Genomic DNA, 26,070 nt, shown 5'->3' on the forward strand with positions numbered 1-26,070 from the left:
GTAAATGCCTGACAGAACACACCATAGGGTACCAGTGTATACAAAGACTCCAGTACTAGTAGTATATACCTCACAGAACACACCATAGGGTAACATTGTATACAAAGACTCGAGTACTGTTAGTATATACCTCACAGAACACACCATAGGGTAACATTGTATACAAAGACTTCAGTACTGTTAGTATATACCTCACAGAACATACGATAGGGTAACAGTGTATACAAAGACTCCAGTACTATTAGTATATACCTCACAGAATACACCATAGGATAACAGTGTATACAAAGACTCCAGTACTATTAGTATATACCTCACAGAACACACAATAGGGTAACAGTGTATACAAAGTTTCCAGTACAATTAGTATATACCTCACAGAATACACCATAGGGTAACATTGTATACAAAGACTCCAGTACTATTAGTATATACCTCACAGAACACACCATAGGGTAACAGTGTATACAAAGACTCCACTACTATTGGTATATACCTCACAGAACACACCATAGGGTAACAGTGTATACAAAGACTCCAGTACTATTAGTATATACCTCACAGAACACACCATAGGGTAACATTGTATACAAAGTTTCCAGTACTATTAGTATATACCTCACAGAACACACAATAGGGTAACATTGTATACAAAGACTCCAGTAATATTAGTATATACCTCACAGAACACACCATAGGGTAACATTGTATACAAAGTTTCCAGCACTATTAGTATATACCTCACAGAACACACCATAGGGTAACAGTGTATACAAAGACTACAGTACTATTAGTATATACCTCACAGAACACACCATAGGGTAACATTGTATACAAAGACTCCAGTACTGTTAGTATATACCTCACAGAACACACAATAGGGTAACAGTATATACAAAGACTCCAGTACTATTAGTATATACCTCACAGAACACACAATAGGGTAACAGTGTATACAAAGACTCCAGTACTATTAGTATATACCTCACAGAACACACCATAGGATAACATTGTATACAAAGTTTCCAGTACTAGTAGTATATACCTCACAGAACACACCATAGGGTAACAGTGTATACAAAGACTCCAGTACTATTAGTATATACCTCACAGAACACACCATAGGGTAACATTGTATGCAAAAACTCCAGTACTGTTAGTATATACCTCACAGAACACACCATAGGGTAACATTGTATACAAAGTTTCCAGTACTATTAGTAAATGCCTGACAGAACACACCATAGGGTACCAGTGTATACAAAGACTCCAGTACTAGTAGTATATACCTCACAGAACACACCATAGGGTAACATTGTATACAAAGTTTCCAGTACTATTAGTAAATGCCTGACAGAACACACCATAGGGTACCAGTGTATACAAAGACTCCAGTACTAGTAGTATATACCTCACAGAACACACCATAGGGTAACATTGTATACAAAGTTTCCAGTACTATTAGTATATACCTCACAGGACACACCATAGGATAACAGTGTATACAAAGACTCCAGTACTATTAGTATATACCTCACAGAACACACAATAGGGTAACAGTGTATACAAAGTTTCCAGTACAATTAGTATATACCTCACAGAATACACCATAGGGTAACATTGTATACAAAGACTCCAGTACTATTAGTATATACCTCACAGAACACACCATAGGGTAACAGTGTATACAAAGACTCCACTACTATTGGTATATACCTCACAGAACACACCATAGGGTAACAGTGTATACAAAGACTCCAGTACTATTAGTATATACCTCACAGAACACACCATAGGGTAACATTGTATACAAAGTTTCCAGTACTATTAGTATATACCTCACAGAACACACAATAGGGTAACATTGTATACAAAGACTCCAGTAATATTAGTATATACCTCACAGAACACACCATAGGGTAACATTGTATACAAAGTTTCCAGCACTATTAGTATATACCTCACAGAACACACCATAGGGTAACAGTGTATACAAAGACTACAGTACTATTAGTATATACCTCACAGAACACACCATAGGGTAACATTGTATACAAAGACACCAGTACTGTTAGTATATACCTCACAGAACACACAATAGGGTAACAGTATATACAAAGACTCCAGTACTATTAGTATATACCTCACAGAACACACAATAGGGTAACAGTGTATACAAAGACTCCAGTACTATTAGTATATACCTCACAGAACACACCATAGGATAACATTGTATACAAAGTTTCCAGTACTAGTAGTATATACCTCACAGAACACACCATAGGGTAACAGTGTATACAAAGACTCCAGTACTATTAGTATATACCTCACAGAACACACCATAGGGTAACATTGTATGCAAAAACTCCAGTACTGTTAGTATATACCTCACAGAACACACAATAGGGTAACAGTGTATACAAAGACTCCAGTACTATTAGTATATACCTCACAGAACACACCATAGGGTAACAGTGTATACAAAGACTCCAGTACTATTAGTATTTACCTCACAGAACACACAATAGGGTAACATTCTATACAAAGTTTCCAGTACTATTAGTATATACCTGACAGAACACACCATAGGGTAACATTGTATACAAAATTTCCAGTACTATTAGTATATACCTCACAGAACACACAATAGGGTAACATTCTATACAAAGTTTCCAGTACTATTAGTATTTACCTCACAGAACACACCATAGGGTAACATTGTATACAAAGTTTCCAGTACTATTAGTATATACCTCACAGAACACACCATAGGGTAACATTGTATACAAAGTTTCCAGTACTAGTAGTATATACCTCACAGAACACACCATAGGGTAACAGTGTATACAAAGACTCCAGTACTATTAGTATATACCTAACAGAACAAACCATAGGGTAACATTGTATGCAAAAACTCCAGTACTGTTAGTATATACCTCACAGAACACACAATAGGGTAACAGTGTATACAAAGACTCCAGTACTATTAGTATATACCTCACAGAACACACCATAAGGTAAAATTGTATACAAAGTTTCCAGTACTATTAGTAAATGCCTGACAGAACACACCATAGGGTACCAGTGTATACAAAGACTCCAGTACTAGTAGTATATACCTCACAGAACACACCATAGGGTAACATTCTATACAAAGTTTCCAGTACTATTAGTAAATGCCTGACAGAACACACCATAGGGTACCAGTGTATACAAAGACTCCAGTACTAGTAGTATATACCTCACAGAACACACCATAGGGTAACATTGTATACAAAGACACCAGTACTATTAGTATGTACCTGACAGAACACACCATAGGGTAACATTGTATACAAAGACTCCAGTACTATTAGTATATACCTCACAGAACACACCATAGGGTAACATTCTATACAAAGTTTCCAGTACTAGTAGTATATACCTCACAGAACACACCATAGGGTAACATTGTATACAAAGACTCCAGTACTGTTAGTATATACCTCACAGAACACACAATAGGGTAACAGTATATACAAAGACTCCAGTACTATTAGTATATACCTCACAGAACACACAATAGGGTAACAGTGTATACAAAGACTCCAGTACTATTAGTATATACCTCACAGAACACACCATAGGGTAACATTGTATACAAAGTTTCCAGTACTAGTAGTATATACCTCACAGAACACACCATAGGGTAACAGTGTATACAAAGACTCCAGTACTATTAGTATATACCTCACAGAACACACCATAGGGTAACATTGTATGCAAAAACTCCAGTACTGTTAGTATATACCTCACAGAACACACAATAGGGTAACATTCTATACAAAGTTTCCAGTACTATTAGTAAATGCCTGACAGAACACACCATAGGGTAACAGTGTATACAAAGACTCCAGTACTATTAGTATATACCTCACAGAATACACCATAGGATAACAGTGTATACAAAGACTCCAGTACTATTAGTATATACCTCACAGAACACACAATAGGGTAACAGTGTATACAAAGTTTCCAGTACAATTAGTATATACCTCACAGAATACACCATAGGGTAACATTGTATACAAAGACTCCAGTACTATTAGTATATACCTCACAGAACACACCATAGGGTAACAGTGTATACAAAGACTCCACTACTATTAGTATATACCTCACAGAACACACCATAGGGTAACAGTGTATACAAAGACTCCAGTACTATTAGTATATACTTCACAGAACACACCATAGGGTAACAGTGTATACAAAGTTTCCAGTACTATTAGTATATACCTCACAGAACACACAATAGGGTAACATTGTATACAAAGACTCCAGTAATATTAGTATATACCTCACAGAACACACCATAGGGTAACATTGTATACAAAGTTTCCAGCACTATTAGTATATACCTCACAGAACACACCATAGGGTAACAGTGTATACAAAATTTCCAGTACTATTAGTATATACCTCACAGAACACACAATAGGGTAACATTCTATACAAAGTTTCCAGTACTATTAGTATTTACCTCACAGAACACACCATAGGGTAACATTGTATACAAAGTTTCCAGCACTATTAGTATATACCTGACAGAACACACCATAGGGTAACATTGTATACAAAGTTTCCAGTACTATTAGTATATACCTCACAGAACACACCATAGGGTAACATTGTATACAAAGTTTCCAGTACTAGTAGTAAATGCCTGACAGAACACACATTGGTCTAGAGCGCATCCTGTACCAAGCATGCCATGACACACATGGGCGCCGAAGGTGGGGGAGGACGAGGGTGACGTCATGTGACGGATAGCACAGCGCTATGTGGCAGCCCCAGCGTTCTCCCCTCCTCTTGTTCAGCACTTAGTTGTCCCTGGCCCCGCCCATCCTCCGCTCTGTAGTAGCAGCCCCGCCCGAACACCTAGCACCTCAGTCTATTGCAGGACGTCGAAGGAGAGCGCAGCCTGGTGAGTGCTCTACTTGGGGCTGACTAGTCCCTATCTTTTGGAGACACGGGAGCCTGTACTGACATCTTTACACCGAAGTTCAGGTGAAGAGTGAGTGAGGTGTCCGGTAATGGAGTAACTCTGGGGACAGGTTAGAGAAGTTACAGGAAATACCTCACTTTAGTGTATGCTAGCTATAGGCGGCTCCGGTACTGCACCAAACTGGGGATAGCGCTCCCCTGACCGGATTACTTGGCCTCTTATGACCGCCAGGAGCCTGTCTGCTGAGGGCCCCGGGGGCCCAGTCACATCAGTATACACTGGCAGCCCATCATAGAGGTATGTATGCCAGTGTATGCTGTGATGTGTCCCCACAGGCCAGTGACTAAGGAAAGTAAGGCTCCAGCTATTTGTATAATGCAGGAAAACCCCTCTTGTCTTTAGAAGTGTGTAGAGTATCAGGAATATAGGAAATGTGTGTTCTGTCATGTAATCCACTTGTTTCTTTGGGCTCTATTATATAGGTGGACAAGCTTTGTAAATGTGTGAACATCAGCTTTTGTTTAGTGCAGTGTTTCCCAACCAGGGTGCCTCCAGCTGTTGCAAAACTACAACTCCCAGCATGCCCGGACAGCTGCTGGCTGTCCGGGTATGCTGGGAGTTGTAGTTTTGCACCAGTTGGAGGCACCCTGGTTGGGAAACACTGGTTTAGAGGCTATTGCAAAGCTCAACTATTGTTCCAGTAGGGCCACATAAATGGTCTATGGATCGTATGTGCAGCCCTTTGCTGCCATTGCCATCATTTATCAGCCAAAATGTTGTGCTGGGTTGTCAAACTCCCTCAACATAAGAGCCACGTTTGATAGACTTCAATTTAGCGAGCAGCAAAACATACACAGACATAAAAACTATGTATTAAAGGGAATCGGTCATCTGTCACCCACACGAACCTTTTGATACAGGTTGGAAGTGCAGGTGACCCTGCTGATAATGATACCTACACCCGATTCATTATCCCTGTCGCCCGTTATCTTCCAGATTGGGGTGTCAGACTTGGTGCGCGGTGGCTCCAGGAGCACACTGATGTAACCACTCCTGCTTCTTCAAACCTGCTCGCCACGGTGCTGAGCGAGGACGCAGCAGCCATGACGCCGAATAAGTATTTTGTGCAGATTATCTCTCCCAATTTATGTATGATGTTATAATTCTTAACTACTTTGCTCTTTCTGTAAACGCTGCAGGATTTTTTTCCCGCTGCAGGATTTTTTTCCCGCTGCAGGATTTTTTTCCCGCTGCAGGATTTTTTTCCCGCTGCAGGATTTTTTTCCCGCTGCAGGATTTTTTTCCCTGAATGGCTGAACACAGCTTGAAATCCTGCGCATCAAATCTGTGCATAATACACTTGTGCATATTCACACGGCAGAATTTATGCGCTGAATTCTGCATGAATTTATAGCCCATTCACTTCTATGGAATTCCTGCAGCAGAAAATCTGCTGTGTGATTGGGATAGCAGAAATCCATTGAAGTGTATTGGCTATAAATGAATGCAGAATTCAGTGCAGAAATTCTGCCGTGTGAATCTGGCCTAAGGGCTGTGTTCACACGTTCAGGTTTTTAATTGCAATTACTGAATACAAGACAAGGAATGGCTTGAAAGAGATGTTCTCAGTCTTTCCTTTGTGTCCTCTATTTGTCATCTGTTCCTGCCTTTGTATTCAATGACTGCAATTAAAAACCTTGCCATGTAAACACGCCCTTAGTAAGATTATAGGTAGAGATTGCCAAGTTACAGTGATTCAATTCGTCACAAACTTCTCGGCTCGGCAGTTGGTGACTTTAGCCTGCATAAATGAGTTCAGCTTTCAGGTTCTCCGGTGGGCAGGAAAAGGTGGATACAATTCTTGATGGTATGGGGATTTCTAGTGGTCTTTTCTTAGAAGCCATGATTTCTATAAAAAGGAAATTATTTTTTCTTATATCGTATACAGTGACCCCTCGACCTACGATGTCCCCGACATACTATCATTTCAATATACGATGGTCTCTCAGAGGCCATCGCATGTTGAAGGCAGCATCAACATACAATGCTTTCTTATGTCGGGGCCATCGCATAAACGGCTATCCGGCAGCGCAGACTGCTTCAGCTGCCACCGGATAGCAGTTTACGGTGCCCCGTGAGCTCCGGTGATGTCACTTACCTGTCCTCGGGGCTCCGGCGCGTCCTCTTCGGGATCCTCTGCATCGTCGGCGCTCATCGTCACGTCACTGCGCGCGCCTTCCCGTCATCCAATAGGAGCGGCGTGCGTAGCGACGTGATGGCGGCGACGGAGAGCGCGGATGCCAGGGAAGCAGAGGCCTTGCCGGAGCGTCGGGGACACGGCGACAGCGATGGACGGCGACATCCCGGGCAGCGGTGACGGTCCGGAGCGGCGGGGACAGGTGAGTACAACTTCCTCTAACAGTGGTCTTCAACCTGCGGACCTCCAGATGTTGCAAAACTACAACACCCAGCATGCCCGGACAGCCAACGGCTGTCCGGGCATGCTGGGTGTTGTAGTTTTGCAACATCTGGAGGTCCGCAGGTTGTAGACCACTGTCCTATACTTTACATTGCACGGATCCCTCAACATGCGATGGTTTCAACAAACGATGGTCCGTTTGGAACGGATTACCATCGTATGTTGAGGGACCACTGTATTAGTAAGCTTAATGTTTGTCAGAATGTAAAACATTTAGGGGAAGATTTAATCAAAACTTGTCCAGAGGAAAAGTTGCCCATATTAACCAATCAGATCGCTTCTTTCATTTTGCAGAGGCCTTGTTAAAAATAAAAGAAGGTCGCTGATTGGTTGCTATGGGCAACTGGACAACTTTTCCTCTGGACAGGTTTTGATAAATCTCCCCCATAAAGTTTTGAAATCTGACACTGCCCATTTAAATGAAGAAAATATTACTAAAAAGTTTTTATTGTTGAAGTTACTTTAGTGCATTTAGAATGCAGATCCATAATTGTTTAGTTGAGTAAACAGCAAAGTTATGCAGTTTATATTACTCTTATTAATATCAATAATTGTGTTACTCACCCGCTTCAGCTGGTTCTGGCTTGCCCAACCCACAAACAGATCAGAAGGGACAGGGGAGCCCCAGACTAAGAGCTTGGGGGTCCCAATGGTGGAGATCCTGCTCATTTGTAAAGACCTAAGTTGTGCATACTAGATTCTTTTCAGTTGGAACAATGACAACATTGGTGGAGATTCATCAAAACCTGTGCAGAGGAAAAGTTGCTCATAAGAAACCAATCCGATCGCTTTCATTTTTCAGAGGCATTGTTAAAAATGGAAGAAGAAATCTGATTGGTTGCTATGGGCAACTGGTCAACTTTTCTCTACACATATTTAAATAAATCTTCCCCATAGTTCTTACATTTCCTTTCTTACAAGAAATATTGATCCTTGAAGGGTTAATTGTAAACTTAACATATGAACCAGATATTTGCAACTCCATATTGCATGCCACAAGAAACGTGTGGTATGTAACTTAGCAGCAGGAAAATATAGTAAAGACATTATTTACGGTTATATCCGCATATTGCCTCCACAGTGTTTTCCTGGGACTATAGTAGGGGTTTACTGAGCAAAGAAGATGCTCACTTGTAGAACCAGACAGAAGCTTACAGTCTAGGTTTTGACATGAGGCTATTAATAAAAATCACATTAAAGGGGTACTCTAGTGGGTACTCCCAACTATTTAAACAGATTAGTAAATTACTTATATTTAACAAAAAAAACATTAATCCTTCCAGTACTTATCAGCTGCTGTATGCTCCAGGGGAAGTTGTATAGTTCTTTTCTGTCTGACCACAGTGCTCTCTGCTGACACCTCTGGCTATGTCAGGAACTGTCCAGAGTAAGAGCAAATCCCCATAGCAAACCTCTAATGCTCTGGACAGTTCCTGACATGTTCTTCATTAGAACATGGTACTTAAATATATTATACAACCAAGGTACAACTTTGTGGCCAAAGAAAAAAAATATTCCCCTGACAGATGTTCACATTTCATGTGGTTAAAGTGTACCTGTCATATCACAAAGTAATATTAATAATAATGCTACTCACAAGGCAAGGTCATGCAGATGCTTGTCATTTTTATGTGTCTAGCTTCTATTTTTGGCTGGCAAATCTCTGTACTGCTCACCCATTCTGACATCCACTGCTCAGGAAGAGGCTTGTCCAAGGCAAGCACTGAGCCCATCCTCACTCACTATGCATTCACCTCCTCCCTAGGTCTGCTGTGCTGGATCTTTTTATCCAGTCGCTTTTTTTAGACAGAAGTCTGATATACAGAAGTGAGCACATAAGAGTGATAATCCCACCCTCACTTACTGGACTTTACCTATTTAAAGGGTAGCTCCCACTATCCCTTTTTTTTTTCCTGTCCCCATCTATTGCCCATCTATCCCTAACCACCTCCCTGCCTTTAATTTTTTTTAACTATATTAAAAATGCTTTTTTGTCTGCCTGGTAATGTGCTCACTACCAGGCAGACTTCCCCAGCAGGCGTAACGTCACTGATGCCTGCTGGGGGGTCTGACTTCCGCCCTTAGTTCAACTATACAGGGTGCCTCCAGCTGTTTCACCACTACAACTCCCAGCTTGCCCTGACATCTATTGGCTGTAAGGGCATGCTGGGAGTTGTAGTGGGGAAATCACTGGAAGCACCCTGTGGTGAAAACAGTTTTGGTCACAGCTGCCACACATCCCGCTACCCCAGACCCCGTCGCTCAACACCCCCCACCCTCCGCCCGCCCGAAAAAGACATTCCGCTCCCCCAAACTCTGCAACTCCATCACCCCCAGACCAAATTAATCTGTGACGTCACAGCAGGCTGCATCCGGCCACTAGGAAAGAGACCCCTAGTGTCTGGATTTCAAAATAAAAATAGTGTGTAAATAAAAAAGTTCATGACAGTGCCCATTTAATAATCATGGGATGTTATAAATGCCCTCATGTGGCTACATTAATAAAAAAAAAAAAAATAATTGATGACTGATAAAAACAAACTTACTAGTGGCCCTCATTTACTTAGAAAATTGGGTTGTAAGTCTATCTTGCTTTCTTACCCGACTGCTTTTTTTCCCCCTGGTATTTATTATTATGTCGCATCCTGTTTGTCGCACGTGCGTTTTGTTGGTTTTGGTTTCCAACTCCTTTGAGTTGTCGGGAAAAAATCCACAACAATTCAACAAATTCGGGTTGGAAACCTTTTATAAATACGTGGGAAAGCTCAGAAATGTCGGGTTACGCCCCTTTTTCGGGTTTGGGAGAATCCACATCGGGTCCGTCGGGGAAAAAATCTTGCATCATGTCGAAGACTGGCGCCCGATGTCTGCGACATGTCGCAGACAAAGATGCGCCAAAAGAACCTGACAAAACAAGTCGGGTTTAGAATAGTAAATGAGGGCCATTATGTCCTCCTATGTGCAAAAAGGGATGTAGCTGAGATTGTACATGGCCAAAAAGGTTTATTTAGACCCTTTCAATTGTCTAATTGAGGACACTACCAGGCAGAAATGGGTTTTTTTTATTCAGTTTTTATTAGTTTTCAATATTTCACAACAGCAAACAAGGTATTCAAACAGTGCTTACATTCAGCAAAGTAAAGGCATTAGGAAGTATCTTGAAGACCCTCCGGTCATTCATACATTACATCCATAAACAAAACTAAATGCAGAACCAGGGGTAGGATGAACAAGGTCTGATTTGATCTGGAGGTCACATTTTAGGATCGGTGTGGAGAGGGAAAGTGAGAGAGGGGGGCGGGGGGGAGGAGGTGTGGGTGGTGGGGTATTTAGATACAGATAAAGTTTAAAGATGAATATATATCAGCGTCATGCAGTAACTAACAGGTAGGAGAGGGAGAGGTATAGTCCGTGGTGGGTGGTGCAGGGTGGGGTGGGGTGGAGAGTGGTGGGACTTGAGCAGTGAAGAGGAAAGAAAAAGAAAAGAGCTAAGAGAAAGGAGATAAAGGGAGAAGGAAGAGGAAGCTCCAGAAAAAAAGTTATTTTTAATATAGTAAAAATAAAAATTAAAAGCAGGGAGGGGGTTAGGGATAGATTGGCAATAGGCAGGGACAGAAAAAAAATAGGATGGTGGGAGCTACCCTTTAAGTCCATGGTCTACAATGGTGACTAATATATTTGTAAAATCTCACTTGCTTGTATTTCACTGTCATCTGCTGATGTGGACTTACCGTTATGTTATATCCTGACAGTGCAGTCAAAGACTTAATTAAATATCATACTTTAAAGGGGTACTCCACTGCTCAGCATTTGGAACAAACTGTTCGGAATGCTGGAGCCGGCGCTGGGAGCTTGTGATAGCCCCACCCCATCATGACGTCACACCCCCATGATGGATGCCATGCCCCCTCTCGTAGACTTGCATTGATGTCATGATGGGGCGGGGCTATGACATAATGAGCTCCCGGCTCCAGCGTTCGGAACAGTTTTGTTCCAAACGCTGAGCAGCGGAGTACCCCTTTAAGACCTGTAATATAGTTCAACTGATGTGAAGCAAGTCCAATGGATAGAAGATAGATGTTTCTTTTGGCACTCACCCGCAAACACATAAGTCCAGATTTATCAAAGAATGTCTACGGTAAAGCTATTTTCCCATGTTTATTTGGGTGGTGGGTTTGACTGCGTGCATCTTATTTATCAAGAAGGTGCAGCAGGATGATGAATTTTGGACAGCTCTGCTGTGGTGGGAAAAGCTCTACCACATACACTTTTTCTAGAGGCTTGTGAGGGAGGGAAGTATACACTTTCCTGGGTCCTGAATTTGGCAGGTTAGGTGTTTTTACTTTCACAGAGCTGCCGGGATATTTTACTTGCATTTAAGATGCTACAATCAAATTTGATTGCAGTGTCTAAGGGGTTAAAGCCGGGCATCACCGTGATCGGTGATGTCTGGCATTAGAGATGGGTCTAGTGGCAGATAACCACCAGGATCACCCAGCTATGACCCACGCTTAGCTCCTGAGCGCATGTCATAGAAGGGGAGTGAGACGCTGCCATCCTCAAGAGGTTAAAGGTTGAATTGCGGAAGGTAGAAATTATTCTCGTGTCTACTGGTAGGTGGTGTAGCTTTGTGCCTAAAAAAAAGTACCTTTGCGCACAAAATAGCGACTTTTGACAAAAGTCACAAATTATAAATAAATGTGACCACTGCATGGTCAAAAAGAAAAAGTTCTACAGGTAGGCAAAAAGAATGAAACTGTCTATATCAAAAGGCACATAAGTTATTAAATATGCTGCTTGCGCCTGATCTGCGCCAAAGCAGACAAAAAAATGCTCTAAAAGCAATGATAAATCTCCCCCATATAGTGTAAAAAGAAACCAAAGTTCCAGACAGAGGTTAAAAGGAAAGATTCTTTAATATCACATACTATGCCTGTTAAGGGTCTAGCCCTGTTTTATGACCCAATAAAAAGTGCTAGACCCTCTACATGCATTGTTCATAATGTTACATGATCGATTTACTATCTGCACGCAATTTTGGTTACTGTTCACAATGAGTCCGCGGGTGAGTGCAAAAAGAAACATCTATCTTCTCTCTATTGGACTTGCTCCACATCAGATTGCTACTACTGTTCCAGGATCGGACATACAGTTTGGATGCAAGCAGCTCCTAGCGCTACTGTATACAAGACTCATACCTGCATTATGCTGGCCGCACAACACCCTCAGGTGAATGTGCTACATCTTATACGTACATCCTACAGCAAAAAAGAGAACTGCAAAATGTGCCCCTTCTGTTCTTTATTCACATACATTGGATAACATTCATAGCGGAGTCATGGCATGGACACAAAGGTCTAGATACTGGAAAGAATAATAGCCATTGCCCTTGGAAAACTGCTGTATGAAAAGGTCATTGAACAGTAGAGCGCTTTATGCCTTAATTCCATCTGGCTGTCTTACATTGTAATGGTCATCTCTTCTGCCTCGCATGAATAATCTGCAGTTAGAATTGTTCGGTTTTTCCCTTGGCAGTGGTTTACTTGGTAGCTTGACCCTAATTGCAGTACCAATGGTGAGTGCTCACCACACAAAAAAAAGTTGTCAACCTTGTCTAATTTTATAGTAGTTTTTAATTTGCGTACATTCCTCATGTATTCTATTTTTGTAACTGCAGCAGCATGGTAATATTCCACATGGTAAAATGCCACATTGTTTTTACAGAACATGTCTGATTTAGGTAATGGAATGATTTTATAGCTCAGATTTCTCAACTTGTGCTCCTACAATAAGATGCTGTCTGCCTTTTTATTCTATTTAGACTATGTTCAGACATCAGAAATTCTTCATGTGGAATGTCTGCGTACTAAGCGCTAAATTCATGCGGAATGTCCACATGAATCCACAAGGCACCAAAATAAGTGCTTTTTTTATATTACGAAAGTAAAATTTTGTGCAGAATCTGCACAACTTCAACACAATGGGGGGCATTTACAAAGAGTGGTGTGAATTCTTAACTGTTTTAGAGCACAAAAGTTGCGGTGATAGTTGCAAACTTGCGCCATATTTATCAAATGGCACATTGAGTTTGATTTTGCTGATGGAACTTCTAAAACAAAAAAAGGTGCAACTTTTGTGTGAAATGTCGCATATACCTCAAAAGTTCCCCCCCCCCCCATGGAGGTCAATGGGCTTCCACAGCTGAATTCTGCAAAAATGTAATACGTGACTTAAATCTCTGTGGAATTTTAGCTGCTGAATGTCCACAGCGATAATTCTGAAGTGTAAATGGGACTACGGAATCCCATTGAAGTTAATAAGGCTATAAACACATGCGCATGCAATTTCCATGCGGATTTCAATGCAGAAATTATGCAGTGTGAACATAGCCTTGCTAGTTTGCTTATTGATTTCTGATAGAGATATATATAGAGATAAAGATAGATAGAATTTTTTTTATATTCAAGTACAACCAGCTTTGGCATAGTTAGGTCATGACATATAGGCCCGGGCTCCACAACAATTACTCCTACTGTGTTTTTTTTTCCTGTGTGAAATAGAGACACACGTTATGCCAGCCAATGACAAGCAGCTATCCAATCACCTCTATAAATATTACTCCCATCCCACAAGCTCAATAGCTGCATAATGTCATATACATAATGTGCTGTCATCACATAACTTTAGGTTAGACTCACTACCCATCTATGATGCCACTATAGGAGATTTTATAACCTTTGATCTGGAGTTTCTTGCCCATTGAACCCCGAGGATGCCTCTGTGATGTAGTGAAACATGTTAGGGCACCTTTTTAATGCAACTGAGCTACAATATCACACACAAACTGAGAAAGAGTGGTGCTGTTTCTTGGAGAAAGCAGATCTTTTTCTCCTAATCCTGGGCAAGTCCTTTAAAGGGATACTCTGCTTGAAAACAACTGGTGCCAGAAATGTAAACAGATTTGTAAATTACTTCTATTTAAAAATCTAAATCCTTCCAGTACTTAGCTGCTTTTTGCTCCACAGGAAGTTCTTTTCCCTTTGGATTTCCTTTCTGTCTGACCACAGTTCTTGCTGCTGACACCTCTGTCCATTTTAGGAACTGTCCAGAGTAGGAGAAAATCCCCATAGCAAACCTATCCTGCTCTGGACGATTCCTGACATGCTTTGGAGCAAAAAGCAGCTAAGTACTGAATGGATTAAGATTTTTAAATAGAAGTAATTTACAAATCTGAAACAAATACTTGTGCCCGGACCTTCTAGGCGAGTATGAATATAATGAATTTGGGTTAATAATTATAAAAATAAAAAATAGTGGGACGTGCTTCAATAACAATATATTAAATTTATTAAAATGACAATGTAAAAAGTTATTCCTCACAGGGCCCTGTGCGGAGAACACACAGGATACAGGCAATAGATATTAATGCATAAAAAATATATATAAATGTACCACTGGCATATATAGTAGTTTCTTATGTGCAACAAGGAAATGCCTTGTTGTACATAAGAAACTACTATATATGCCAGTGGTACATTTATATATATTTTTTATGCATTAATATCTATTGCCTGTATCCTGTGTGTTCTCCGCACAGGGCCCTGTGAGGAGTAACTTTTTACATTGTCATTTTAATAAATTTAATATATTATTGAAGCATGTCCCACAATTTTTTATTTTTATAATTATTAACCCAAATTCATTATATTCATACTCGCCTAGAAGGTCTGGGCACAAGTATTTGTTTCTGGTTTTCTTTTCTTTTTTGCAACTAAGGTATAGCTGCATGCCCTAGTTTGACCTCGGTGTGTATTAGTAATTGTGAGCTGCACATACCTATTTTTCTTCTAATTTACAAATCTGTTTTAACTTTCTGGCACCAGTTGATAAAAAAAAAAGTTTCCCAGTGGAGTACCCCTTTTAAGAAAAATAAAACTGCCCCAAAGCCACCACAATACCTGTTCTGTGTCTGCTGTAGTTATCCATGTGATTTTGCCAGCTTTTGTGGCCCCTGTTGTCTCCTAAATATTATTTTTTTTTCTTCTTGCTTGCAGTCCAGCCTAAAACTCCCAGCAGTTAGTGTAGCTAAGTGTAATGGCTGCCAGTCAGTTATTACTATCTGTATGCATGCTGTGTTGTTGTAAACTGTACATGTCCTTCCTTTCTTTCTTTCACATTATCCTTCCCCCCCCAGTGTCGGTGATAAGATCTACAGCTGGAAAAGAGCAGCTTTATATACTGAGGAAACTTCTCCCAGTAAGATCCTCACACAGAGAAGGGAGAGGAGGTGTGACCATGGAGCCAGAAATCACATGGCATTTGTCTTCCTGGAGGGTGGGGGCTAGTCTCAGTGAGGGATTTACACAAGGACAAGCAGGATCTGATTATGACTTTCTCTCACTTCCTGCATGTGACAGCTGAAAGAGGGAAACTGCTGTATATAGCCAATGAATGATATGTAGACAAATATATAGGTTGGTGAGAGGGAAAGAGTGGGCTATGGGTTTAGTTCACCAGAGTACTCTAAGGTTTTTCAGTAGACATGCTTTCATATGTTTGACTTTTAAAAACTACATGACCAGTTAAAGGGGTACTACCGTGGAGAACCTTTTTTTTTATTTTATTTTTTTTAAATCAACTGGTGCCAGAAAGTTAAACAGATTTGTAAATAACTTCTATTAAAAAATCTTAATCCTTCCAGTACTTTTTAGGGGCTGTATACTAAAGAGAAATCCAAAAAAGAAATGCATTTCCTCTGATGTCCTGACCACGGTGCTCTCTGCTGACCTCTGCTGTCCATTTTAGTAACTGTCCAGAGAAGCATATGTTTGCTATGGGGATTTTTCTCCAGTTCCTAAAATGGACAGCAGAGGTCAGCAGAGAGCACCGTGGTCAGGACATCACAGGAAATGCATTTATTTTTTGGATTTCTCTTTAGTATACAGCCCCTAAAAAGTACTGGAAGGATTAAGATTTTTTAATAGAAGTAATTTACAAATCTGTTTAACTTTCTGGCACCAGTTGATTTAAAAAAAATAATAATAATTTCCACGGTAGTACCCCTTTAAAGCCTATATTGTGGCTCAGAATTTACAGCTTTGTTAGTTACTATTGAAAAATCATAATGTTCACTGAGGATAACACTTTTTGGGGATTTCTGCTCTGTGAATCTGCTAAATTGATCTCTGGATTCTGACATTCTTTTGAACGAACTAGGCTCAATGTGCCATGATGAAAAGCCCCAGAACCCAGCAGATATTGCCCTGAAGACCAGGGCACAACTTTGATGGTGACTTTGTATCAGTTCATAGGTGGTGCACTTGAGTGCATGGGGGTTACAGTTATGTATCTATTAGCACTGGGTATGGCTGATCTAGCTAAACCTACTAGTTACAATGGGCATTAAAGGGGCACTCCACTGTCCCAGCGTTTGGAACATTTTGTTCCTAACGTGAGCTTCACGACCACACCCCCTTGTGACATCACCCCACGCCCCCTCAATGCAAGTCTGTGGGAGTGGCGGCTGCTCCCATAGGCTGACTTTGAGGGGACGTGGTGTGACATCACGAGGGGTGTGAAGTGATGTTTCGATGCCCACACCCAGCGTTCGGAGCAAAATGTTCTGAACGCTGGGGCAGTGGAGTACCCCTTTAATAAATGTTTGACCATGTATGATTACATAGTCTTCCACAATCTATGCTGCAATTACCATATGAAGCCACTGCATAAGAATTAATGGGACACAATACTAGTGTTGCATTCCCTTCTGACTTTGGCATATATTAGTAATTCTAGTGAGAACACCCTTTTAATGACAGAACTTGTCCATGCTGGTGTCACAGCGCATCTAATACTGTACTGCAGAGGTGTTGCTAGACCTCTGTTTTTTTTTTTTTTTTCAAAAGACATATCCACACAGATTATCTGGATCTCATGTGCCTCAGATCACACATAATGGCCTGGTCACAAGTTTTGTTTTGGTTCCTAGCATTATGGTTTTCACTGAGCAAAATTAAAAAATAATTTAGGAATAAGCTTCCCACTAGAATAGGGCACAATACCAAGCTCTGTGAATTGTGGTAAACTCACACCAGACGGGTCCTAAAAAGTTCAACCTTTGTTGCGAGGATACGTGTGACTTTAATTTTTTTCTCTTTATAGGGTAACATTGAAATCACAAACATTTTTTCTAGTTTTCCAGCTGCTCACATACAATACCACAAGGCTTTGGAATTTTATAGGTAGTTGGATTACTTTGGATTTCTTTATGAATGCTGCTGTGGATATTGAGAACTTGCTCCCACACTGCCAAAGTATGAATTCACACTAAAGATCATGTAACAGCTGACAGGCCTCATTAATTCCAGCTATGAGAACGGTGCAGACCTACTACAGCTGGACACCCTATGGAGACGGAACAATGCAGCAACATTTCAAAAATGAAAACAAACATTTCTGGTTCTTGCTGTGACAGAGACTCTGGAAACTGTTTCCTGTGAATATCCCTTGTGTCAAGATGTTGTGTAAAAAACACTGGGTCACACTTATCGCGGTGGTCCCTGCGGCCATCAACGGCCGGGACCCGCGGCTAATACAGGACATCACCGATCGCGGTGATGCCCTGTATTAACCCTTCAGACGCGGCGATCAAAACTGACCGCCGCGTCTGAAGGGAAAGTGACACTAACCCGGCTGCTCAGTGGGGCTGTTCAGGACCACAGCGTCCCGAACAGCTTACAGGACACCGGGAGGGACCTTACCTGCCTTTAAAATTGGGTGTGTCTTATATGCTGGTGCGTCCTATAGGGCGAAAAATACGGTATACGTTTTTTCACCTGGACCAAAAACCGTGATAGGCTACGGTTTTGGGTACAGGGAAGAAAAAAGGTCAAAACCATACAAGACGCAAAATAGATGCATTGTTTGGCATACAGTTTTAAATATGGTTCCATGTGGTTTTCACATTGAAAACTTAAATGGGAACTGTATTGCAAAAACGTGGTGTGAATGCACCCTTAGGCATGTCCACAGAGGTAAAAATCATCAGGATCTGAGGATTAGCTGTTTGCTTCCCTGTATATTTAGGTGTAATATCAAACTTAAAGGAGATATCCAGTGGTGAAAAACGTATCCCCTATCCTAAGGATAGGGGATAAGTTTCAGATCGCGGGGGGTCCGACCACTGGGGCCCCCGCGATCTCCTGTACGAGGCTCCGACTGCCTGCGAGAAGGGGGCGTGTTGACCACACGAAGCAGCGGCTGACACGCCCCCTCAATACAACTCTATGGCAGAGCCAGAGTGTTGCCTTTGGCAATCTCCGGCACAGCCATAGAGTTGTATTGAGGGGGCGTGTCGTCCACCGCTTCGTGTGGTGGTCAACAAGCGCTATTTGGCCAGTGAGCCGGGGCCCTGTACAGGATATCACGGGGGGCCCCAGCGGTCGGACACCCCGCGATCTGAAACTTACTGAACTACCCCTTTAACCCGTACAGGACCTAGGGCGTATGAATACGCTTCTGTACCTGGGTCTTAAAGACCCAGGGCGTACCTGGACTGCGGTGACTGCTGATATCGATCAGCAGGCACCCCGTGCAAATGCCCTGGGGGGTCATCAGACCCCCCCCCCCCCCATGTCGGCAATCGGCGCAAATCGCAAGTGAATTCACACTTGCGATTTGCGCCGATTACGGGTCTATGGTGACCCGGAATATAAGGGGGATCGCGGTTGTCTAAGACACCCACGATTCCCCTGTAGCGATAGGAGTGAGGTGCCACCCCTCCTATCTCTATTGGTGGTCTAGACGCGACCACCAATAGCAGATCGGGGGCGGGGGGGGTTTACTTTAGTTTTCCCCGTTCTGTCCTCCCACAATAGGCGGGGCAGAACGGGGAAACGACGGGGACCGAACGCCGAAGATCCATTTACCCGTCAGTGGAAGCTGCGGGACGGGATCGGCGGCGGTGATCGGCGCGGGCGGCGATGTCGTGCGGTAGAAGAGGACTGCTCCCTGCATCCGGCGGAAGCCGGTAAGTTGCCTAGCAACATCTAGAGGGCTACAGTCTGAGACTGTAGCCCTCCAGATGTTGCAAAACTACAACTCCCAGCGTGCCCAGACAGCTGCTGGGAAGGCTGTGATTTGCAGTTTTGCAACAGCTGGAGGTCTACAGTTTAGAGACCACTGCACAGTGATCTCTATACTGTAGCACTCTAGATCTTGCAAAACTACAACTCCTAGCATGCCCACACAGCAGTTTGCTGTCTGTGCATGCTGGGATTTGTAGTTTTGCAACATCTGGAGGTCCACAGTTTGGAGATCACAGTGCAGTGGTCTCTATCTATAGCCCTCCAGATGTTGCAAAACTGCAAATCCCAGCATGCCGAAACATCTGTCTCCGCATGCTGGGAGTTGTAGTTGCGTACCTCCAGCTTTTGTATAACTAGATCTCCCAGCATGCCCTTCGGCGATCAGTACATGCTGGGAGTTGTAGTTTTGCAACAGCTATAGGCACACTGGTTGGAAAATACTGAGTTAGGTAACAGAACCTAACTGAAGGTTTTCCAACCAGTGTGTCTCCAGCTGTTGTAAAAGTACAACTCCCAGCATGCACGGTCTGTCAGTACATGCTGGGAGTTGTAGTTTTGAAACAGCTGGAGATTTGCCCCCCCCCCCCAAATTTTTGGCCGCAGCGCAAATTTCTAGCAGGAATGTACCCTAAAACACTACACTAACCCATAATAAAGGGTAAAACACTACATAAACACCCCCTTACACTGTTCCCCCCCCCCCCCCCCCCAATAAAAATGAAAAACATATTGTACAGCAGTGTTTCCAAAGCAAAGCCTCCAGCTGTTGCAAAACAACAACTCCCAGCATTTCCGGACAGCCACTGACTGTCCAGGCATGCTGGGAATTTAGCAACAGCTGGAGACACCCTGTTTGGGAATCACTGGTGTAGAATACCCCTATGTCCACCCCTATGTAATCCCTAATTTAGTCCTCAAATGTGCATGGCGCTCTCTCATTTCAGAGCCCTATCGTATTTCAAGGACACAGTTTAGGGCCACATATGGGGTAGCTCCGTACTCCGGAGAAATTGCGTTACAAATTTTGGGGGGCTTTTTCTCCTTTTACCCCTTATGAAAAGGAAAAGTTGGGGGCTACACCAGCCTGTCAGTGTAAAAAAAAAAAAAAAAAAAAAAAAAAAAAAATGTAAAATTTTACACTAACATGCTGGTGTTGTCCTTTTACTTTTTATTTTAACAAGCGGTAAAAGGAAAAAAAAGACCCCCAAAATTTGTAACGCAATTTCTCCTAAGTACGGAAATACCCCATCTGTGGGCGCACAACAATGCTCAGGAGTGAGGGCGCACCATGTACATTTGAAGCCTAAATTGGTGATTTGCACAGGGGTGGCTGATTTTACAGCGGTTCTGCCATAAACGCAAAAAAAGAAATACCCACATGTGACCCCATTTTGGAAACTACACCCCTCACGGAAAGTAACAAGGGGTATAGTGAGCCTTAACACCCCACAGGTGTTTGCCGAATTTTCATTAAAGTTGGATGGAAAAATGAGTCACTAAAATGCTGGTGTTACCCAAAATTTTTCATTTTCACAAGGTAAAATTGGAAAAAAGCCCCCCAAAATTTGTAACCCCATTTTTTTCTGAGTAAGAACATACCCCATATGTGGATGTAAAGTGCTCTGCTGGTGCACTATAATGCTCAGAAGAGAAGGAGCACCATTGGGATTTTGAAGATAAAATTTGTCCAGAATTGAAGGCTACTTGTGTTTACAAAGCCCCCATAGAGCCAGAACAATGGACCCCCCCCCCCACATATGACCCCATTTTGGAAACTACACCCCTCACGTAATTTAATAAGTGGTACAGTGAGCATTTACGCCCCACAGGTGTCTGACAGATTTTTGGAACAGTGGTCCAGTGGTCCATGAAAATGAAAAATTTAATTTTTCATTTGCACAGCCCATTGTTCCAAAGATCTGTCAAACGCCAGTGGGGTGTAAATACTCACTGCACCCCTTATTAAATTCTGTGAGGGGTGTCGTTTCCAAAATGGGGTCACGTGGGGGGGTCCACTGTTCTGGCACCACGGGGGGGCTTTGTAAACGCACATGGCCTCCGACTTCTATTCCAACCAAATTCTGTCTTAAAAGCTCAATGGTGCTCCTTCTCTTCTGAGCATTGTAGTTCGACTGCAGGGCTATTGGCATCCACACATTGGGTATTTCCATACTCAAAAGAAATGGGGTTACACATTTTGGGGGTCATTTTCTCCTATTAACCCTTGTAAAAATATAAAATGTGGGGGAAAACCAGCATTTTAGTGAATTTTTTTTTCTTTTTTCTTTTTTTTTCATTTACACAACAGACTTTAGCAAAAAGTTGTCAAACACCTGTGAGGTTTTAAGGCTCACTGGACCCCTTGTTGTGTTCCTTGAGGGGTGTAGTTTCTAAAATAGTATGCCATGTGGTTTTTTTTTGCTGTTCTGGCACCATAGGGGCTTCCTAAATGCGACATGCCCTCCAAAAACCATTTCAGCAAAATTCGCTTTTAAAAATCCAAATGTGACTCCTTCTCTTCTGAGCATTGTAGTGCGCCAGCAGAGCACTTGACGTCCACATTTGGGGTATTTCCATACTCAGAAGAGTATTTTGTCCTATTATCACTTGTAAAAATTAAAAATTTTGGGAAAAACTAGCATTTTTGTGGAAAAAAATAAATCATTTACACATCCAACTTTAACAAAAAGTCATGAAGCACTTGTGGGGTGCTAAGGCTCACTGGACCCCTTGTTACGTGCCTTGAGGGGTTTAGTTTCCAAAATAGTATACCATGCGTATCTTTTTTTTTTTTTTTTTTTTTTTTTGCTGTTCTGGCACCACAGGGGCTTCCTAAATGCGACATGCCCCACAAAAACCATTTCAGAAAAACGTACTCTCCAAAATCCCATTGTCGTTCCTTCCCTTCTGAGCCCTCTACTGTGCCTGCCGAACACTTGACATACACATATGAGGTATTTCCTTACTCGAGAGAAATTGGGTTACAAATTTTAGGAAGATTTCTCTCCTTTTACCCCTTGTAAAAATTCAAAAACTGGGTCTACAAGAACATGCGAGTGTAAAAAATGAAGATTGCGAATTTACTCCTTCAATTTGCTGCTATTGCTGTGAAACCCCTAAAGGGTTAACAAACCTTTTGAATGTAATTTTGAATACTTTGAGGGGTGCAGTTTTTATAATGGGGTCATTTGTGGGGCATTTCTAATATGAAGGCCCTTCAAAATTTTTCAGGGACCAGTTCAGTTTTGAAGTGGATTTGATTTTGAAAATGTTGTGAAAAATTGGAAAATTGCTGCTATACTTTGAAGCCCTCTGATGTCTTCCAAAAGTAAAAACACGTCAACTTTATGATGCAAATATAACGTAGACATATTGTTTATGTGAATCAATATATCATTTATTTGGAATATTCATTTTCCTTATAAGCAGAGAGCTTCAAAGTTAAAAAAAATGCAAAAGTTTCAATTTTTTCATCAAATTTCGGAATTTTTCACCAAGAAATGATGCAAGTATCGACAAAATTTTACCACTAACATAAAGTAGAATATGTCATGAAAAAACAATCTCTGAATCAGAATGATAAGTAAAAGCATCCCAGAGTTATTAATGCTTAAAGTGACAGTGGTCAGATGTGCAAAAAATGGCCGGGTCCTACACTGAAAATTGGCTGGGTCCTTAAGGGGTTAAGTATTTTGTATCAGTAATTTTAAGCCCTAACTGGCAGTGGGACAAAACCAGAAAGAGACTATAGAATGGGAATATTATGGACCCACTGGATTTGACCTATGAATACTGATGTAAAAAATAGTGAAGAAAAAGTGACGGCAACTATAGCATAGACCTGGTGAGGGAGGCTTGTTGTTTGCCCATGTTGTGCCCTTTTAGTAGGGCTGTGTCAGGAATGTGTTGGGTGCGGCTGTGAGACCTGATTATTAATATGAGAATTGTCTTACACAAGCTGGGATGTAGTAAAAGAAACTTTAAACCGCTCCAGAGCTTGTCCCTTTGACAGCACCGATAAATGTAGTCCTAGTCTGAATGACATGGCCCTGGTAAAACATTGTCTGCAGCTTGGGGCTTAACATAACAACAAAGTGAAGAGTTGTTTAGTATGCATTACACTGCGAATGAGAGCAGAAGACACCAAAGACCTCTGTAGCCTCCTCAGAACCACAAGCCATTTCTTATTCAGAACAGTATTAGAATGTATACGCTACTCATGGCTGTCAGCCATAGAGATTACAGTGGCTGTTGTGTTCTATATGTTCTCTGTGTCCACCTGAAAGAGTACACGACAACTGTGTATTGCTCAATGGTCCTGTCATCATTGTGGTTCCTGGCAAAGTGCAATACTTTTTGTTTGACTAGAATCTTAAAGCCTCCTTTGTATAAAAAGCCTTTTAGAAATGAGTGCTTGGCATTGTGTTGCAAGATAAAAGCAATTCCAGTTAACCCCTTAAGGACCGACCCATTTTTTACTTCTCTGACCAGGCTCTTTTTTTTATTTATTTTTTTATTTGACAAGTATATCTTTAAATGGTAATAACTTTAGAACGCTTTTTCTGAGCAGAGCGATTCTGAGAGTTATTTCGTGACCTATTGTACTTAATATAAGTCGTGCATTTTTATTGACACATGAAGCATTTTTTGTGAAAAATTTCAAAATATTGTGAAAAACTGGAAAATTTCTGGCTTTTTTTTTTTTATGGTGTATACTGTGCGGTAAAAGTGATGTTATATTTATTCTGTGGGTCAGTACGATTATGGTGATACCCATTTTATATAGCTTTCTATGTTATTTTTCCTTTTCTGAGCAAAATCCTTTCTACCATTTATTTTCCAACTTTTTTTAATTTTTCGTCAGTCGTTGAGTAAGGGCTTATTTTTTGCAGGATGAGCTGTACTTTTTATTGGTATCCTTTTTGTGCTACGTGCTACCTTTTTTGATCTTTTTTTATTCCGCTATTTGTACCAAAATTGGCGAATTTTAAGCTTTTCTTGATGTGGTTTTTTTTTTACGGCGTTCACCGTGAGGGATAAATTAAATTAGTTTTATAGTACACGTATTACGGACGTGGCAATACCTATTATGTATATGACTTGTATTTTTGATCTTTGTTGGTGATAATACAGGGCTTGTATTGGGAAAGGGACATTTTTTTAATTTTTTTACACTTCATACTTTTATTGAAGAACTCTTTATTTTTTACAGGTTATACTATGCTGCAATACATTTGTACTGCAGCACAGTATAACCTGATGAGCTGCAGACACTACAGCCTGTGCGATCCAGCCTCTGTCTGGATCTCACAGGCTTCCGTAGCAGGCAGACAGGAGGTCATGATCTGACCTCCTGCTGCCATAGCAACCAACAGCAACCCGAGATTGTATCGCGGCGCTCCCCCTGTCAACACCATAGGTGCCGTGATCAGGATTGATCACGGCATCTATGGGGTTAATGCTGCCGGGACCGGCGCGATTGCGGCTCCGGCATGTGCGGCGGGACATCGGCTGTGATTGTCAGCCGGGACCCATCGCCGATCTCCTGCGCTGTCCGCGGCAGTGCCGGAGATCGCTATGACGTATGCATACATCCAATTGCGCGAACGTGTCGGATGATTGGACGTATGCATACGTCCTATAGCGGGAAGGGGTTAAAGGGGTACTCCACTGGAAAAAAAATTATTGTTTTAAATCAGCTGGTGCCAGAAAGTTAAACAGATTTGTAAATTACTTCTATTAAAAAATCTTAACCCTTCCAGTACTTATCAGCTGCTATATGATCCACAGGAAGTTCTTTTCTTTTTGAATTTCCTTTCTGTCTTACCACAGTGCTCTCTGCTGACACCTCTCTCCAATTTAGGCACTGTCCAGAGTAGGAACAAATCCCCATAGAAAACCTCTCCTGCTCTGGAAAGTTCTTAAAATGGACAGATGTGTCAGCAGAACTTCCTGTGCCATACAGCAGCTGATAAATACTGGAAGGGTTAAGAGTTTTTAATAGAAGTAATTTACAAATCTGTTTAACTGTCTGGCACCAGTTGATTTATAAAAAAAATAAAAAAAATTAAATGTTCTCCAGGGGAGTACCCGTTTAAGGTGCCCGTACACTCTCAATAGCTGTGACAGCTACGTTATCAACAGGGAGAGACAAATAAGCAGTCTCTAGATACCTCCAGGCTGGGTTCACATATAATTGTATTTTTATTTAAGAAGATTGAACACTGAAAACTGTGCACATCTTACTATTTATTTATTTATTTATTTATTTTTTTCCTGTGTTTTGGACCCACTTGGTTTTGATAGTGGAAAATAGGCTGTAAAATATGTTGCACAAAAAGCAATGCACCATAAATGTAGCAATGTTCATGTTCAGTGTTCAGATCTTCGCACAGCAGCGAGAAGTCCACTCTGCTACAGACCTTTCACCCTGCTCTGTTTTACATGCTCGAGACATGTCCATAGTCTTACATTGAGTGTCTTTATCATGTGACAGAGGCGGGAAGAGAACATGCTTA

At 41.5% G+C, this 26,070-nt stretch overlaps 1 protein-coding gene across 1 annotated transcript in view; it reads left to right on the plus strand.

The window, feature by feature from the left end:
- The first annotated feature begins 4,822 nt into the window (after positions 1-4,822).
- The window catches only part of CSRP2 (cysteine and glycine rich protein 2), a 47,706-nt gene continuing 26,458 nt past the window's right edge, over positions 4,823-26,070 (plus strand). The window contains exon 1 of the mRNA XM_056574069.1: positions 4,823-4,966. The gene's annotated coding sequence lies outside the window, so the exon portion shown is untranslated. The remainder of the gene's footprint in view (positions 4,967-26,070) is intronic.

The sequence above is a fragment of the Hyla sarda genome, chromosome 4 (assembly GCF_029499605.1).
Source record: "Hyla sarda isolate aHylSar1 chromosome 4, aHylSar1.hap1, whole genome shotgun sequence".
Classification (NCBI taxonomy): Eukaryota; Metazoa; Chordata; class Amphibia; order Anura; family Hylidae; genus Hyla; species Hyla sarda.